Below are 6,521 nucleotides of genomic sequence, written 5' to 3' on the forward strand. Positions count from 1 at the left end.
AACAAATAAAGAGATCTCAGCTACTAGAGGAGAAATAGTATATTTATTTTATCAAGACTTTATTATACAAACTAAGTTTCGGTCAAAGACCTCGTCAGTGCTTAAATAAAAAAGATTATTCAAATAGAATAGTATAAAATTTATGCTAAGAAAAAGTTTAAAAAAAAAACTTATTAAGTTTTTACTTATTGATGGTCGAAATATCTGTGTATTGCAAGTTTATTTTTTGTTTTACCATTATCATTTAAAACACTTTAAAACATTAACTTTACTATTATTCTTACTAACAGCTCGAAAAAAAAAAAAAAAAAACTAATACACAAATCCAAAATATTTAAGATACTAGGTGCTCTTTCTTATATGTTGTTAATAAAAATTGCATGTTAAAAACTGTTTTATACAGATACTTATAAATTAATATTGTTATAAACATATTTTAATTAAGAAACTTAGTAATTAACAATAAGTAGTTTTTTCTTTTCTTGATAGTTAAGTAAGCAACAGAAACTACAAAAATAAGTAAAAAAGTATGCATACAGTTTTGAATAAACATATTTTATGTTGTGTACAATGCACACAACTTAAATCATTTGAATTAATATAATATTAGTCTTGTGTATTTATATACCATTTGCAACTTAATATGAATAAGTTATTCATTTTATTTTTTATATTTTATTACACAAAGCTTTTCAAAATCATACAAGATTTCTTTGTCAAGTGATAAATTTTAAATAAAATTTGAAAAAATTTTTGTTGAGTGAATAGCTTAAAAAATAACTTTAAATTATGACGTGTGAATAAATTAAAATAAATACAAAAAATAAGATTCAGTAATTAAAACTAAAGGTATGTTTATTAATAGATTGTTAATAATTTTGTTTTACCATTTAATGCTACTTGCGTATTCAAGTTAGGTCGCTCTTCCTCAAACAATATTGATTCCAGGCTGTAAAGTTCGCTTTTCTTACATCGTTTTAAAATTTTAAAATTTTGAACAATATCAGAGTTTTGACAGGATGTGCAATTAAAAAGATGTTCAAATATTGCGCTGTTTTTATCTGTTCCGCAGTGGTCTGTAATTCGTCGGAATATTTGCCGTGATGTTTCTCCAATGTAAGAGATGCTCTGATCTGCAGAGCAGGTATATTTATAAATAACATTTGCGTCAAATACTTCCGAGCATTTACTTTTGTTGCTGAAGTAGTCAGAAACCTTTTTGCTGGTGTAGGCCGGTTTAATACTAATGTTGTGTTTTTGAAATATGGATGCTATTCGTTTTTGGAATCTTATTGAACAACTTCCAACGTAAATTGTTGTAAAATAAGCGTAGTTTTCGGTTTCTGTTTTCTTTTCATTTTTTGTGTTAATATTTTCATTTTGTTTAAATGTTGAATTGTCGATTTTGTGAGCTTCAAGAAATTTGTTGATTTTGGACTCTATAAGGTTTATTGGATACTGATTCTTGAGTAATAAGTTTTTAATTTTTGTAAGTTCATCTTTAAAAGCGGTAAAATTTGAGCATATATTGAGCGCTCTGTTTAGATAAAAGCTTATTAAACCGAGTTTCCAAGATTTAGGACAAATACTAGTATATTGCATAATTAGACCTGTGTCTGTTGGTTTTTTTTTTATCTTTAACCCCTCAATATTTTGTTGCGATAAGCTTTCAAGAGAAACGATAAAAATATATAGTTAAACAATTAAGATTTAAAAAATATCTGAGAAACAAAAAGTAATTTAAATAGACACTTTTACACTTCTTTTTAAGATTAGAGTAGTTATCCACGTATTAATAAAAAAGGTATGTCATCAAAATTTTAAAAATATGTATATACCATATAATATGAATGATCACAGTTAGAAATTAGTTGTTATTTCTTTAAAGGTTGCAGCGAACTTAGTTTAGCCTAAGTTTTTTCCGATTCAAAAATTTACGTTTAAGAGTTTTATTATTTTATTCGAGTATAAAAGATTTGATTAGCAAAAAATATATTTGAATATAGAATTTTAACCGAATGTCAATTATAGTGAACACTAAAATAAGGTTTATCTTTAAACGTGAATAACATGGATCTAAATACAGGCTCTAAAGCACATTGAAGCTTACCCGTTATTTAAATAGAGTAAAACTTATTGAAAAAATGAATATACAAACAAATTTATAACATAGTTGAAAAATTGGTGTTTAAATTCAAAAAAAGTCTTAAAAAAAGTTTTGTAACTAAATTTACTATGATTAAACTATAACATTACATTACTTTAAAAAAAAAACACATAAACTCGATTTTACGTGTACTCACTTATTTGAATAATAGTAAACAATGAACATCAACACACGACAAACAATAACAACATCCGAGACAACGCATGACCGGTTTTTGTCCTTATTAGGACTCATCAGGTAGACATAATCGTGAAAAAATGTATGTTAACCTTTTCGACTTTGCCCACAAAGGGTAGCTTACATGCATATGTACTTTTTCTAGCAAAGTTAGGTAAAAGCAGCGGTTTTTCGCGACTATGCCTGCATGATAAGTCCTATATGGACGAAACCAGTCGTGAGTTGTTTTGGATCCTATCATTGTTTGTCGTCCGGTGAAGTTCATTGTCATACAGCAGCTGTATTGGTAAATTACCATACTTTTGTTTAAGTTTGATATTGGATTCTCACCACCTGGTGTTAATATCGGTTTAAAGGTGAAGACGATTCTAAAGTTTGCTGCATAATAAATATTTCTTATCAGTTGTCTATTTTAACATTTCTTAGCTTTTATTAATGAATGGAGTTTTTAAAGTATCTTCACATTTTTCAGGTCCTAATTTCTTTACTTTATCCAAATTTTTCAAATTTCAATGAATTGTTTTATTAACTAGTTTTGTGGGTACCTTCAGCTGCTATTGAAAAGCAAGCTACATCTGATTAAGAACAAGTCATCTAAGGAAAAGGATAAAAGAGCATATTCAAAAGAGTGTAGAGAATTTCTGCTTTTTGGATAAAAAAGATGATATACCGGTCAAGGTTTAAAATGCATATAAACGTTCATCCATTGCAGAACATTTGGTTTATAATTCAACATGTGCAAGCAGTTATAATCCAAATAGATTTAAAATTATTAAAACTAGTAGTAGTTTTTTCGAACTGAGAAAATTAAATCGATTAAATCAGAAACTATTTTTATTTTGCTAAGGAAACCTGTTTTATGTAAGCAAAAAGATTTTGACTATACTGTCTCTTTATTTTCGTAATGCTTTATAAGTGTTGTTTTCATTACATTGATGTTTTGTTTTACTGTAGATTAATTATAACGTAAGTAAACTTTAATGGTTTTAATTGTTACTAATTGCTTTTGTTTTTTATTAATCTATTGATTATTTTATGATTACTTGGTTACTATATAAGTTTGTAAAATATTATCTGTTGTTAGCTTTGTACTCAACTGATGAGAATTGCTCAAAATATATCTAGTGTTACGAAATTGTGTGTCTTGTAGATCTTATTTTGTAACTATTGATTAATACGTTTTTATTCTGATTATACATCAATTGAACATAGATATAAAAAATTGTTTTTTTCATTATATATTTTTTTATAAACTTTGGTTAATAACAAAAAAGGATAAAACACTTAAGTTTAGTGTTATACATCCAAAAATATGAAATACATTAAACAAAACTTTAAAGATATTAAAGAACTTTCTCAAGTAGATGTGGTAACCTTTACTTTTTATTAAAATAAATTGATTATCTTTTTTAATTTTGCTGATAAAGAATAAAGGATCGTATTTTAATTTATTAAGCAAAAATTAAAAACTCTTATTGTAGCCAAAAGTATTTTAAAACTAGTCGTAAAATCATCATTTCTAATTACATCCTTTTTAACAACTATAAACCAATTCAAAATTTTTGACAGACATAAAATATTATCAAGTTATTAATTTGGCGAAAATTGATAACTATTTTATTAATTTTATGATAGTCTTTAATAACTTAGTTTGAAACATGGGTTGATTGTAATCACCTTTCAACAATATTTATTTAAAATTTAGTTTATGTAAGTTTTACTTTACTTTTTTTCTTAGACAAGTTTCCAAAAAATTCAAAAATATATTTTAAATAAGTTAACAGATATTTAAATAATTGGAGAACAAAAAGTCTCTTAAGTCCAATAACTATTTTTTTATACCTGTTTCACTTGTTTACTTTATACTATTTATAAAGTCCATTATTAATCACGGTAAAATTTTAGTTAATTTCATGTAAGGAAATGTTTACCAAACATACTTTCATTAAACAACAAATGTTTGACAATAGAATTAGTACCATTTTTTCCAACCAAAGCATAAAACACTCCCAGCCTGGTTTAGGATGCTACTTTAAGGCTTAATTAGTGGGGCTTGGCTTTAATTTATGGTTAAACACTTTTAGCGTTTAATTCTGAAGGTTTTACCTGACCCTTTGAAATACTATCTTATAACTTGTAGTATTTATAAATATCAAAGTTTAGTTGTCATGTACTACTAAATTTACATAATACAAGTAATTAAAGTGCATAACAAAGTTTATTTAAAAAAAGCAATCTGCTACATACTAAAAACCTGAGAACAACTGAAAATTATAATGCTTACAGAAAAACAATGATACTCTCTACCGCAAATATGACAAATGTATGTGGCGATAAAAAATATGCCAAAAATTACAAATAACATTATGTTTCAATGATATTTATAATTCATAATAATTTATATTTTTTTGCTTATAAGATTATATTTGTTTAGTTTTTAAGATATAGTCAGATATGAAAATGTAATTTAAATGTAATATATGCAAAACAGCGTTGTTAATATGTTACCAGACTTTAGATAATTAAGTTTAAAACTAGTAATATTTATAACAAACATTAATAGACAGACAACATTGTAGTTTTATTTTAAAACGATTAACTTAGCATGTTAACTTAAACATGTATTAACTGTCTAAATTATTAACATCATCATTTTATATAACAAAAGTTGGCAGTGATATTTTTTTAGAGCTGCAAAATAGTTAATAGTTAACAAAATACTTATAAAATTACAATAAAATCAATTTAATAAGTATTTTGTTAACTATTAACTATTTTGCAGCTCTAAAAAAATATCACTAAAAAAAAAACAGTTATTTTAAAACTGTTAAACATAATTAATTGAATAAACTTTTGCTTACAAGCGATTTGTGGTAGTTATAAAATTACAATAAAATCAATTTAATAACTACCACAAATCGCTTGTAAGCAAAAGTTTATTCAATTAATTATGTTTAACAGTTTTAAAATAACTGTTTTTTGGTGGAACCTTTCCACCAATGTAATGCCCCTGCTCTATGCCGAAATTTATAAAAATAAATAACAGCTTTAAATTTATACAGTTGGTTTAATTGTTTATACAACAGCGTAACATATAATAGAATAGCAACACGTATATGGTATAAAACATAACAAAAAAAAAAGTGAAAAAATCCGCTCAACGTAACACTGCGTGATTTCAGCAAGCTACTGAAGAAACTCTTCGGTTGTCAGTTCGTTCTTGACGTAACGATCTCCTTCTGGAGGTTTATGAGGAAACAGTCATTTATTTCTGGTATTAATTTTTGTGTTTTACTCTGGTACTGTTTCGGCAAAAGTTTTATTATATAGTTCAAATAACTACTTTGTTTCTGATATATGCTGTTAAATTTCTTCTAAAGCTTCTTTGAACTGTTTTGAGGTATCTTTGTTGCTACGTTCAGCCTTGTTTTGACTGTAAGAGAGCATTTATTTCGCGCTAAGATGACCGTAATTCAACATAAAAGAAAACATAATACTTATCTGCATGCTGTGGTTTCGTTTCATCAACCGAGTAAATTATACTCGGCCAGTATGGATAACCTGGAAAGTTTTATAAAACAAAATTGTACTGCGAAAAGCTTCCTAACGTTTGAGTGTCAAATTAATCTACCCGTTTTTGAATTTTTGATTTCAACTTCAATTTTTGTTATTGCTTTATTGAAGTTTTTAGTTCTTCTTGGTTTTCCATACTCATATTTGTTATCTTCGTAAGAAAGCAACTTTCGATAAGCAGTTTTATGAGTTATGTAGAAATAAACTGCAAACAACCTCAATCGTCAGTTTTTTTATCTATCTGTACTATTCTGCTGGGCCAATGAGATAGGTTTTCGAATTTGGCGAAAACGAAGTCTTGAAGACAAAACTTGGTTTCATTAATTTTTGCTTTCTTTTTCAAAATACCTTTAATTTTTGAACAGTTTGAGTTAATTTAACTTTCAGCATCTTTTAAGGCCGTTTCAAGGAGCTTACCAGTTGTATCAATTGTTATTTCTTTACTTATTTTTCTGTTTTTTATAATATGTTAAGAATCTAAAACTGAAACAGCTTCTCTGCAGTAAGAATAAACAAAATACCTTTCCGAAGAAAAAGATCTGTCAATTGCAACAATCTTTCCCGGCCAATGAAATGTTAGAATTGTATTATTTCGTAAACTTTT

The sequence above is a fragment of the Thalia democratica genome, chromosome 5 (genome assembly GCF_965202585.1).
Source record: "Thalia democratica chromosome 5, ktThaDemo2.hap1.1, whole genome shotgun sequence".
NCBI classification, from domain to species: Eukaryota; Metazoa; Chordata; class Thaliacea; order Salpida; family Salpidae; genus Thalia; species Thalia democratica.